This window comes from Erpetoichthys calabaricus, chromosome 2 (assembly GCF_900747795.2).
Source record: "Erpetoichthys calabaricus chromosome 2, fErpCal1.3, whole genome shotgun sequence".
NCBI classification, from domain to species: Eukaryota; Metazoa; Chordata; class Cladistia; order Polypteriformes; family Polypteridae; genus Erpetoichthys; species Erpetoichthys calabaricus.
In genome coordinates, this window is record NC_041395.2 from 81048087 (window position 1) to 81062358 (window position 14272).

A 14272-nucleotide genomic window follows, 5' to 3' on the forward strand; every position below is an offset into this window, starting at 1 on the left:
GAGTCATCACTTTAGTTAAAAATTGCTGCCTCATCCATGTTTGAGCATTTTTCTTAATAACAGTTATTAAGAAGTTATACTGTATAATTAAACCAAATTCTTGGAAGAACTATTTTTAAAGTTAATGTTTGTTAATAGCACATGTAATTGATTACCTGGGTTCATAGTGACACTATGACCCACTGAGTGTGTTATTAACATTTTAGCCCACCACCATAAAAGTCTGTCGATTCCTGCTTTAGTTGATTGATTATTTCCTTATTTTTTGCTAAATAAACATCTGTGGTTTTACTTATTTTTGCCTTTTTTTGGTTAACAGTAGTTTCCATGCTATGCGTCTTGTTTAGTTTTTGGAAGCAATTATTTTCCTGATTTACTGTATTTCTTTAAATTCCTTTTACTTCCTTGGCTGTTTTGAATATATTAAATTAATTCATTCTTTAATTAGAAACAAATTATAATTAATTACATACGTAGACAAATTTGTTGGTACCCTTACAACTCATTGAAAAAGTGTATGCCTCCTGAACAGTGATTAAATGAAAAGCAATTGTCTCACATATACCTGCATGTCTTTGATGCGTCATCGAGTAAAGCAAAGCAAGCGTGAAAAGAGATCAAGTATTGCTTATTCTAGAAAGATGTTCCAAAATGGTCTGGACACATTTGTTGACACCCCATTTGGTATTACCCTGAGAAAAGTTACAGTGATTTTTCGTAGTAGCTGTTTTCTTTAATTAGTATCACGCATGTCTCCAATCGTGCAATCAGCCTTTCAGCCTATTTAAACGGAGAAAAGTAGTCACTCTTCTGTTTTGTATTGTCAAGTGTCTCTCACTGAACGTGGATCACAGAGAGCAAAGGAGAAAGTTGTCTGAGGAGATTAGAAAGAAAATTATAGACAGGCATGTTCAAGGCAAAGGCTTGATGATCCTGTGAGTAGTGATGGATGGAGTGAAGCCTCATGAAGCACCAAAACATTTGAAGCAATTGTCTTGAAGTTTCAAAGCATTTGACGCTAACTTCTTTAATGACATCTCCTGGCCATTTGCATTAATGTTACACAAACTCATAATTAAGTTCAATGACATCTGTTAAATTTTTATTTTCGCTGATACAGATTGGCAATGAAGACAAAGGCTCGCCAGCAACTTCCAGTGTCTGATGTCTAAAAAAATAGATATAACTATCGCAGAGAGATGGAATGTACTACAGTATATGATAAGCAAGAGTTTTACTAAAAACAAATAAGACACCTCACTCGTGGTGCCCCAACTCTTTTCAATAAATTTTCCCCTTTTACATTGTACCATTATCATTGCTCCTGTTATTAGTATTAGGCTGAATTCGCTCTGCTGGACTGCACATTGTCACACACACACACACACACACACGCACACACACACACACACACACACACACACACACACACATAGACAGGATACTCCAAGGTGAGCACTGTCAGTATTAAGTGATCCACACTCTATTTTGTAACAGTCTGGAAAAGAAATTACCACCAAGGCAGTGTGTTCTAAATGCCATGCAAATGGGGTTGTCCAGAGTGGCACATCTGCCACTCTTAAATAAAGCAGCCACCAGGGTGACTGTGGGTGGGAAATTGTTAAGGAAATTCCATTATTTTTATTTTTTATTTGTGCAAAAAGAAAAAAGAGGTAAGGAGGGGTGTAAAAAAACGAGTTTGAGAGGTGGTTGTTCTTTGCTTTTTTTTTTTTTGGGCACTGTTGTTTTTTTTCTGAGTTTGCGTTATCCAGTTAAGGCAAAAGAGCAATAAAACCTTTGTTTTTGGACTGCTACAACTACTTGCCTGTGTGGTTTATTTCTGGAAAGAGACAAGTTGATATCTATTGTATACACAGAAAAATCCAAAGTGTTAATTTCATACCTACAGTGTTAATTTTAACCCTTTTTCAGAGTGTATATAGGTCCACACCAAATCAAGTTAAAGTTACACGTTGTGTAGTGCTTTACTTTTCACATTTGTTGGTGTTGAAATCAATACTAAGAGTAATGTTTTAACACCAGCAGAGTGTTCTGGGAATTTAGTTTACATCAAGTGTATGTTCAAAACACTGCTGGTGTTAAAAAATGCAATGTTGATTTTAACACCTGTCAAGTGTGGAGTGTCAATATGTTAATAGTGAGTGTTAGTATATCTGACATTGTATTATTTTAGATGCAATATTAAGTTACTACACCTCATTTTATTTAGAAGCTAATGTCACATTAATAAAAGTTTAATGTATACACATAATATACCAGATTAAAAAAACAAACAAGAATTAGGACTTTTCAAAATGTTTGTTTTATTAAATAAAACTGTTTACAAAATATTTCAAAACCGATAAAACCAAGAGCATTAAAATAAATTAAAAAGCCCAGTCTCAATGGCAATTTATAGAGGATACAAGGGTTAATTTTCATATTTGTACATAAAGGTTACAGCTGCTATTAATCCTTTTGTGCAAACACTGTTCTGTAACACTGAGCTCATCAATATACATGGCAGTATATACATGGCAACTATTTAAAAAATAAATAATAAAGTAAATAAATGGCTCTAGACCTTTGCCAGAGATTTTTCATAGTTGATGTTAAAGACGTAATGAACTCTGAAAAGGTCATCTATGGCACTCAGGGAGATGGTTCCTGCACAAGGGATGAGCTGCTTGTCAACAACCACATCAAAATTGTCGATCCTCTTCTTGGTTTGTCCTACTGCAAGTAGGTATGATTCGTGACCTTCTCTCCTGCTGAGATGTTCTTCAATGCTGGTACAGGATTATGAAAGAATGACGAGTTTATTTTGCATTTAATAAATACACAGCATTTTGAAAACAGAACAATATTATTTAATACATTAAACATTTCAAACAATGAATAACATTTTATCAGGTTGAAAATAAGAAAAGTGATACGGCTAAAATTTAACGCAGTAAGTTTGGAGGTTGTCAGCAATTACAAGTTACAAGTGTTTGAAATTCATGTCATGTTCAAAGGGAAGAAGAAAATATGTTAGAAAAGAAAGGCAAGTACAGACCACTGTGATATGGTTAAAATTGAAATTAAATGTATATGTCATCAATAAGACAACAAAAACATCACATATTGGTCTTGGGTGAAAAGCAAGAGAACAACTTTCTTCAGTAGCAATCAACCAAAAAAAATTCATCCATGACTGTACAACACATTGCAAAGACATTGATCTCGCATTAGTAAATTTACCTTATGAAAATGTACAAGCCTGTCAACAACATCAGTTGGACTGATTTTATACTTCTCTCTCCTTGCTCAGAAATATGAATTAGTATGTAGAACAGATAGCCTTACCTGCCATTTAAAATTTTAAAATACCTCTTACCATTTTTAGACTGTCGTTTCTCTGCTGCACTGATATAACTTTGAACTTCTGCTGGTAAAGTGAGAGACTTTGCTTCTTTGATAACTTTCTGTTTGAATGCTGTCTCCCACTGCTCAAGCAATTTTGCGGATGTTTCAGTATTGAACAGCAAATAAAGTCTTAATTCACCTAATGAAATTGCATACAGCAAAACAACACAAAGCCATCATGTCTGAATCACACTTAATTCCTTAAACCTAGAAATAAAGAGAAGAGAATGTTTGTACTTACCAAACCTTTAACATTTAAAAATCTTGGAAGGATTTTTAAGATGTCAGTCTTTCTGAGTTGTGAACGAGTTCTTGCCGATGCTTAAAAATTTGCTTTATCTTTTGCCTAACTTCAGTTTCATCAGATGTGTGAAGAAGGCATGAAATGGCTTCTCTCCATGCATCTCCATCAAGTTGTTCAATAACTTGGTCCACCAATCTCACGAGACATCAAGCAAACACGTTTTGGATTCTTCCTTGACAGAGTTTTAAGTCGCCATGCAATGAATCCTGTACCCTCCTCTGGATCATAACAATGTTCCTAAAATTAAAGGACAAACAAGGAAGCAATAATATACATTTATTAAATCTCAACAGTAAATTACAACTGTATAAATGCTGCAATTAATCATACAAAATGAAAATAATTCATGTATTTATTTTAAACAAATCATTGCAGTATTCAACTACATAAAAGTACATGAAAGTGAATGAAGTGTGCTTACATGGCCCTTCGATGAATATGGGTCTATTCGAGCAGGGAAAAGAGAAACAATGCCCAAGGCATATGTCTCTCTCTGTTTACGGGTGGAGATCCCCCTGAAAATTAAGCAGAACTAAGTCATTTATCCAAAATTTAAACCTCCATCCCCGTGACCCTGTGTTCGGATTCAGCGGGTGGGATAATGGATGGATGGATTAAACCTCCATATCCATATGAATAGACCCAAAACAAGCTTGAGATTGTGTGCATTTATCAATGCTCTGGTACCTTACCCATGAACCTCTGTCAAATGGCTAACAAGAATGTTAACAAGCTGCCATCTCATGCTGTGCTTCAATGTTTTAGTGAACTCATATTCTGCAAGAACATCCACACCATCAGGTTTTTCTTTCAGGGTGATTTGAACAATCTAGTTATTAAACATAAAAAATATACGAGGGAGTGGTATGATGATATCACACACAAAAGTTATCCATGAAGGCAGATATATCCACATTTACCTATTTTGCCTTTTCTGCAGCTGCCATTTTTCTGGCATTACTACAGTTTGAACTTGCAGACAGGTTCAGCTGTGTTCTCCCCAACCCTTCTACGTCACTTCAGTTAGAAAGTGTATCCGTGCATGTACTTGGTGTTGTGGTAGCTGCGGGTAAAAATTATTTTTTCAAAAAGGGAAGCTCAATGTTGATTAATTTCCAAATATGTTATGAAGACATTTGAACATTTCTGATAGAAATGATATACCATGAGAAACATCCAAGTCAGTAAAAAGTCCTTGTGGAGGACATTTTACTGTGAAGCATATCTGTAGGTTGGCTCTGAATCAACTCTTGAATAATATCTTCTTCCACATTAGTATCTGTCTAATCAAAGACTTGTATGTTGTTTGCTGTAAGCCCAAACTTTTTTTCATTAAAACAGGAGAAATGTGATAATAAATACAATAAAATGAATTTTTCAAATCAGAAAAAGCTTAATTAAATTCAAACTTACCTTCATGTAGAAACTCCTTAAATTTGAATCCATCTTGCAATTTGATGTATTTCTTCACTTGAAGGTAATTCACCTTCACCAGCATAATGATCCCTAATTAAAGAACTTCGATGTTAGCTCAGAGAGAGCAGCTGTTTAACAATCTGGTAGAACAGGTCAATATTGGCTAATGCAACTTAAACTGACATTACATTTTTTTTAATTTTTTTGTTGCTACATACAATATTTAAGAACATAAATATATCTAATACTAGCCACCTGCGAGGAGGGCCCTGCTTGGATTCCAACTCCTGACATTATGCTTCCCCTCCCCTCGGCCTGCAGCCTCTGTCTCAGATTAGCGCAAATATATCGCCCCTGTAAGCGAACTATGATTCTTAGCACAATGAGAGGAGTTGCAAAGTCAACTGGAATGTTCAAGCAAATTCTAGAAAAAAGCACAATCTAAATTCATTAAGTAGTTGTCTCATTTGCTAGCTAAGCAGATGTAAGATACACCTGAGGCTGGTGCATGAGGGGCTGCGTCTATCTCGGATTCGCGTAAATAAATTGGTACCACATGCGAACTATGATACTTAGCGTGATGAGAGAGGTCACAGAATCAACTGGAATGTTCAGGCAAATTATAGATCTATAGATCTATTTTGTGAAAATTGGACAGACAGACAGACAGACAAACAGACATTGGTTTTTATATATAGAGAGATGGAGGGATATTTTTGTCAAAATGAAATAAATAAATGTTTAGATAAATAAATAAATCTATGAATAATTAAGTAAAAGTTGTTATTGGGTGATAAAAATGACATGACATGTAAGTATAATTGATTAATTTTAACTATGAATATGTGCTATTCATGTATTCATTAATTAAATCATGTATTCATTTATTTATTTATCTCTATAGTTATTTATTTAACCCCTTGTCACCTGAGGGCATTTTTTAGCAATTTCCACTATAAAACTATAATAAACCCTTATTATCCAATAAGTAAAGGAAGGACAGAAATATTTTTACTAAAACTTGACATATAACTTCTCAAATGTGCTAGAAATTATGTCTGTGCCAAATTTAAACATTCCTTTACTCAAAACCAATGTGATTGTTCCAAAGTTTTGTTTTTGCTTTTGTTTATAAAATACAGTATATTTCAAGGTCAATAATGCCAGGTCAGTTTTTTTCACCTCTGAGGTGTTCCCAGAAATGTCAACTCTACCTGTGAAAAGGTTCATGTTGATAACACAAAAAAATAAATAGTTACAGCTTTTGGCACTATGGCTCCATAATATAAAATTTATATCAATAATATAAAATATTTACACATTTGCGTTTATTTTTCTCCTCTTTGGCACTATCCTTTTTTCAGACATGGGCATGTTATATATCGTTGGAAACATCTCAGACCCAGCTGTAATAAATTGCATAAAGATTGCAATGGCACAACCCATTTAGCCAGAGCTGCCAGATCACTGGTGCCGTATTCACCTGCTCTTTAACGGCGAATATCTCACTAACGCTTCATCTCGTTGACGAGCTTGGGATCGTTTTATTCAGCAGAGGCTGCTGTAAATTTTGATATATATTATATCTATATTCGCTGTTGCTTTCTGAAGTTATATGTAACAACACATGAAAATCACGCACAAACTCACTATGAGTGTGTAGTAGACACCCGTTGGCTTTCAGACGAGGTTGTTTGTGTTGGAGCATGGTGTAGTTCGTCTGTATGATGCGGTGAAAGCTGTTTTAAAACATTTTTTTAACCTTTGTCGGCCCGACTCCGGGCCACTTTGAGTTTAAGAGGTATTTGGACTGAAATATCCCTCCATAATCTACTCAATCATTAATCTGTTAAAATATCAAGTAGTCTATTTCCTTATATCAAGGGGTCTAACATGCTAATATCGGCATGAAACGCTAACATTATAAATCTCACTTATAAGCATACAATGACAATATACTTGCTATTGTAAAAATGCACTGATTAACATTCAATCATTTTTCAGTTGTTAATTTGTTAAAAATAAGTATTATTCTCACCTTAATGTATCCGCCTTCTCGCAGTGCATTCAGTAATGGCCTCCATTAAAGTAAAAATGCACCTACTCCCCAAAATAACACTCAATTCAAACACTCTGTAACACTCCAAGTGTTGATGTCCTCAGATCAACACCAGAATCAACACTTGTTAATTCAGAAGAAATGAACACTGAAAAAACATCACTAAAAACACTGACGATTTTGCTGTGTAGGTAAAGTGTAATGTGAATAAACTATTTACAACTGTCATTTAAACAGAAACAGCACCACTGACATCAACAGCAGCCACCTTTGCTGTGAAAAAAGAACTCGGCAATTCCTATGGAGGTCGGCATTAAAAATCCACTGAAGTGAGGAGGCAACAGAGAGCAGCAGAATAAACATATGTGGATATACTGTGCCTGAATCTGACTTTATCAGCAACATCCCTCCCTCATGAACACATTCTCCAAGATCTGGGTAGCTGACCAGTAACAAAGTTGTCTTAGTCACTGCACAGTATAATAATAAAATATTTCCTTAAATAGCAATGATAGTTCTGTCTGTTCCATTCCTAACCAATCTTCCAATTACATAAGCACAATACCAGTCACTAATACATTTACTGTGTACCCCGGATTAAAAATCAAAGTAAGAAAAAATTCCACCTGATTCAATATTCAATACTGATTCAATACTGATTTAATATTCAGTAATTCAAACCCCTAAACCTGCAATTATTAGCCAAAACAATAATTGAAATTGTCATTAAAATGTTTAGTTTTTTTATACACATGAAACAAGATGAACATTTACTTTACATATTTTATTTACATATATCTTTAGAAATGAATGATAAGAGGCAACAGTGGGATATTTATGAGAGGAGAGTATTATGGTGACAGAGGTGTCATTACCCGTAATAATAAAGCTCTTCTTTGGAGTACTGTATTATGCATTCTACCAGTGGGCATAAGACATATTTTATAGTTGTGTTTCTTGACAATAAGTATTATCAAGCACAATCATTTAAAATGCATTGATGATCCACCTGATGATTCTGTTGAGGTTTTTGAAATCTGATGATGCCATGCATAATTCAAATAAAGCTCAATGAATATTTCAATGATTTGAAATGCCGAACCGACATGATCAATGGAAATCACCCCCTCCACTCAGCATGGTTCGAAGCAGTAAGCTGACTTGCGCAATGGTAATGGAAATGAATTGTGGAGCGTGGCTCATAGCACTGAGCAGACAAGTGCACTGGGAATGCAGCATGGAGAGTACCTTGAAACACGGAGCAGACATGCGTACTGGGAATGTTTGTTTTTTTTTCAAAAATAAACCTTATTAAATGCTTTGCACATTCAAAAAATATAACATAGATATTCTTACATTTTTAAGCACAGAATAAAGAAAAATATAATGGATGGATGGATGGATAAGGAAGTAACCAATACAAAAAATATTTAAATTAAATGAAACTGAAAAGCCTTAACAAACCAATAGCCTTATTTAACTTTTTGTTTTGTCGTAATTCTAAACTTATCAATATGGTGGATTAATTCAATAAATCAATAAATGTACAAAATATTCAAATGATTGTATCTGTCTGAAGAGTCTCATCTTATAAAATTGACAAATTATAATAATTAAGTTAATAATACAGTGTTCATCTGAGCTAAAAGAGGCATTATTAAAACATAGAAATATATAGCAACTTTCAAGGGGTATTCTCTACCAATTCTTTTTTTCAAATTTAGAAAAATATCTAACCAAAATAACACACTTGGAATGCAGCATGGAGCACAGTTTGAAGCACTGAGCTGTCATGCACAAAGAACGCTTTGTGAAGCATCAACACATTGAAAGACATTGCGCTGTACAGTGTTGTCAGTCTACCAAACATTTGACACTTAATCCTCTAGTGATATTTTGTAAATTGTATTGACAATTACACACTTCAGTTGATATAGTTCAGTGACAGACTGAAATGACAATTCAGGTAGTTGTTGACAATTCATTATTATTATTATGGCTTGCTGTGATTTCCTTTGTCTTATAGATAGTGTCAAAGATATATTATATATATATATATATATATATGGGGTGTCACGGTGGCACAGTGGGTAGCGCTGCTGCCTCGCAGTTGGGAGACCTGAGGACCTGGGTTCGCTTCCCAGGTCCTCCCTGCGTGGAGTCTGCATATTCTCTCCATGTCTGCATGGGTTTCCTCTGGGCGCTCCGGTTTCCTCCCACAGTCCAAAGACATGCAGGTTAGGTGGATTGGTGATTCTAAATTGGCCCTAGTGTGTGTTTGTGTGTGTCCTGCGGTGGGTTGGCACCCTGCCCGGGATTGGTTCCTGCCTTGTGCCCTGTGTTGGCTGGGATTGGCTCTAGCAGACCCCCGTGACCCTGTGTTTGGATTCAGCGGGTTAGAAAATGGATGGATGGATATATATATATATATATATATATATATATATATATATATATATATATATATAAAGAGTTTACTGTAAAATGTATTAAACTTCATATTTGAGTGTTTGGAGACAAAATAAGCTACTGTCCAGCATGATTAAATGTGAGTTTTTGTTTCTGATCGATATCCCTTTTAGGACAAATCAATATAAACTTTCTTCAGCTAATCAGCACCTTCCAAACATCCAACGTGACAGTATGAACCTTCATTGTTAGACGAGCGCTTCATTTACTTGCATTGAGTTGTTGAACTATTTACTGTTAAGTATTGTCTGAGTTACTGCTTAGTATAACAGATGGCTTACTTAGTTCTCAAATCTATAGAGAAATGCACACACATGCCGCTTAAATTTTATATTGAAATGCCTAAATTTGCTGTGTCTTAAAGAAAGAAAGTCATAATTTTTACTTGTTCGCATTATTATGCATTATATTTCCTCACTGCCATATATTATTTGTACTACTCATGAGTCCTGCTTCATTGAGATTCTGTCTTATATGCTGTATACTTAAACATTTTAAAGGAAGCGTTTATTGAAGTGACTGTAGTAGTCTTGTCATCTTCTCAAAATGACCTAATTTCTATGATGTTGACAATTAATCAAAAGTCACGGAGGCTGTGAGTTTGTATGGACTTGTATTTTTTCTTTTTCTTTTCTTTTTTTTTTGGTTAGCGTCATTCTATCAGTACAGACAGTGTGTGCCGTTAACAATATATTCAGTCCTAAATCACAGCTCAGACACTTTTTTCATATTTCCTAAAGTCCAATGCTTCTCAGTTTGATTATTAATATATTTTGGCACTGTTTTAATTGTATTGAATCTGAATTATTTTAAACATATTACCCATATTCATTTCCCATATAGATATGTATCATTTGTGAAAATAAGCAAAAAAGTAACAACACATATAGTAGTTATGGTGCTTTTTTATAATTAAGAAAACTCATTGTTTGTCTGAAATGATATACTTTGAATTTATATGTTTGACAATGGAATGTGTCAGTATAAAGTTGATTTATGCCACTTCTGTATTGGCTGTAAGTTAGATATTAGGTAGATAGTACTTTATAAAACTTAACCAGAATTGGTCAGTGAGCACTTGACTCTGTCTCCATCTTTGCTGCCCCATCTTCTGCAGGTTGCTCAACCTATGGTAGAGAACTATCACACTGCCCCATCAGCAGGAAATGGGCTGTAACTCTGTTCAAGTCAGCAACATTTGATGACACATATCCAAGAGGCTTGCTTTTCAGGATTCCCTCTGTTTCAATGAGGACTGTTTAAGTACTTCTTCAGACACTGATTGTTAACCTACTGTGGTGTAAAGAGCATGCTTCACCAACCTGATTTCTTTCTCCTAAATACCATCAAAATGTGATGCTCCTGGTGGGCTGAAATGAAGCTGTTTTTGAAGATTTGGAATGGGAGTGGCAAATGCTTCACTTAACTCTCTCTCCACCATGGAAATTTGTGCCTTGGTCAGATCTGCACCACCATCACCTGATCAAGGTACCATATCATGCTGCCTCCTGTGTTTATGGATTGAATGGCAGGTGTCCCAGATGTCCACATGACCATCTTCATCAATTTCTTCCATGTGAAGCTTGAAAACCATAAGGAGTGATTTAGAACATCGATGTTAGGTAGAGTGCTCAGTGAGAGCTGGGCAGTCTTTTGGCCTTTGATCCCCTACAGATTTAGTTTTTTCTGTCCTCCTGGCCATTTGACTTTACCTTTTTCTTTGTTACATGCTGTACTATATTATTGCCTAGTCTTGTTTGTATATTTTTTATATTAACCTTCTTTTATGTCAGTATGTAAACACTTTGAGCTACATTCTTGGAATGTAAACGTGCTATATACATAAATGTTGTTGTTGTTGTTAAATATGGCATTAACAATGACTGGTGCCTATTACTTTTGCCAGTTTCAAGTTATTTCAGAGATAATTGTGGGCCCTTTTTTTCGTGGAAGGGTACCAACAAATTTGGCCACATTAATTATTTAAAAATGTGGTGGCTTTTCAGATACAGGGAATTTCTTTCTTTAGCCTTTCTGTTAGTTATTTATCATAACACGTGGGAAAGCAGTTTAGGTATTGGCTTAAAAACGCTCTCATGCTGCAGTCATGAATGGGGGTATTCTCAGAAGTGCATATCTAGAATGAAAATGAGAAAGCAATATCAAATGAATAATAAAGGTGGGCATGCAGCCACTCTACATAAAAAGAGGTTAGCTGCAGGAAAAAAGTTAAGAGCTGCATGGCTCCATGAAGTAAATGACAATAGTCCATTAGTGTGTTCTCATTATAAAGAAATTAGATTTTGAATCAATATGCATCCCCCTTACTCAGTCTACACAGTTACAGGGATCACCAGTCTTAGGAATTTTTAAAGATTTTAAGCAATAAAGCTTTTAAAAACAGACATTAAGAAATGAAGGCAAGGCAACTGCATTCCAAACACTCCCAGATTTTTTTTTTGTGGTAGATGGATATGTTATATAAAGTGAAGCAATAACAAGAGAAAATAAAAGATTTGTTTATTCATAGTAGGAAATTGTCTTTGTATCTTCTGGTGTCTACAGGGTGGTCCAGATCTAATTATGCAACTGTTCGACTGACGACCGCCTCCTCGCCATTTTGGAATGCAGGGCAGGTGCTGTCATTTATCGGCAACAAAAAGAATTTTAAGTGAAATCTCTATGTGCAGGGCAGGCGCTGTGAATTCTCTATGTAATAAACTTAATAAGTTAAAGTGTAGCCTAATGAAAATTACATATTTAGATCTGGACCACCCTATTATATAAAGTGTGTTTTAATGGCAGATTTCTTTGCCAAATTGTTTGAGAAATCTTATTTTTTTATTGAAATTATTAAAAGCAAGTAACATTCCATACAAAAAAGTCATACTTAAGTCATCCCCCCCCCCCCCAACCCCCCAAGAGAAAGAGAGGAAGGCCAACAGCCAAAATAACAATTTTAGAGCAGAAAAGACAGAAGTGAAACCCTTTTCCCAATATAAATGCTTATTCTAAAATATTATTGATTAGATCATGCCAGGTTTTAAAAAGGTTTTGCACAAGTGAGAATTTTCCAATTTCAAATAGTATATAACATCAGTTACCTACTGACTTAAAAGAGGTGGGCTAGGTTTCTTCCAGTTGAGCAAGATAAGTCTACGTGCCAATAGTATAGTAAAGGCAATTACAGTTTGTTTGTCCTTCTCCACTTTAAGCCCTTCTGGGAGTGCACCAAACACAGCTGTTAGTGAATTAGGAGGGATTGTGACTCCAAGGCTGTCTGAAAGGCATTCAAAGATTTTGGTCCAAAATTATGTTAATTTGGTGCTGGCCCAAAATATGTGACCCAGTGAGGCTGGAGCTCGATTACAAGTTCACAGGTTGGATCTCGCCTTGGATTCATTTTGGACAATTTTAAATGAGACAGATGTGCTCGATAAAAGATTTTAAGTTGAATAATTGTATGCAGGGCGGCACGGTGGCGCAGTGGTAGCGCTGCTGCCTCGCAGTTAGGAGACCCGGGTTCGCTTCCCGGGTCCACCCTGCGTGGAGTTTGCATGTTCTCCCCGTGTCTACGTGGGTTTCCTCCGGGCGCTCCGGTTTCCTCCCACAGTCCAAAGACATGCAGGTTAGGTGGATTGGTGGTTCTAAATTGGCCCTAGCGTGTGGTTGGTGTGTGGGTGTGTTTGTGTGTGTCCTGCAGTGGGTTGGCACCCTGCCCAGGATTGGTTCCCTGCCTTGTGCCCTGTGTTTGCTGGGATTGGCTCCAGCAGACCCCCGTGACCCTGTGTTCGGATTCAGCGGGTTGGAAAATGGATGGATGGATGGATAATTGTATGCTTTGCACATATAGAGTTAGAGTGAATTCTGTGCATGACTGCCTTCCACACCTTTTTTGAAATGTTGAGGAAATAAGAGATCCTTACTTCTGATCAATACTTCTTCTGGAATTGAAATAGGTGGAAGGTCAGGAAAATTGGGCAGATTTCGTTTAGCAAGGTATCTGATTTGAAAATAGTGGAAAAATCATGTTGAAGGGAAGCTAAATTTGGAGTGTAATTGTTCATAGGATGCAAAGACATTATCTATATACAAATCTGTAAATTATTTAATCCTTTATGTTTTCCAAACATTAAAAACTGTATAAGTTTGAAATGGGTGGAAAAAGATGGTTATTGTGTAGAGGTGCCACAGATAAAAGCTTCTCTGTATTGAAGTGCTTCCTACATTGGTTTCATATTCTGAATGAATGAAGGACAATTAGGTTGCTAGTACTGTATATTGACAACAACTTGTATATACTGGGGTACAAAGCAAGGAATATAAAGAAGTACTGCAGGATTTTATTTCTATTGTGGACCAAGCAAATTTGTTTTCATCTATTTGTGTCAATGTCCAGGTTTTTATAGCCTGTATATTCTCCGCCCAGTAATAAAATTGAAAGTTAGGTAGAGCCATGCCACCTTCTGCGTTAGGTTATTACAGGGTCACCCCTTGAAGGGTTGGATGTTTTGAATTCCATATAAATGAGGTTATGATTGAATCTGAGGATGTTTTGAAATAGAAATAGAAGCTTAGGAAGGATATTCATCATGACAGTGTCAATTCTCCCTGCT

General features: G+C 35.7%; 1 pseudogene; it reads right to left on the bottom strand.

Moving 5' to 3' along the window:
• Positions 1–2578: 2578 nt before the first annotated feature.
• LOC114642145 (uncharacterized) lies at positions 2579–5158 on the bottom strand (annotated as a pseudogene).
• Positions 5159–14272: the final 9114 nt, after the last annotated feature.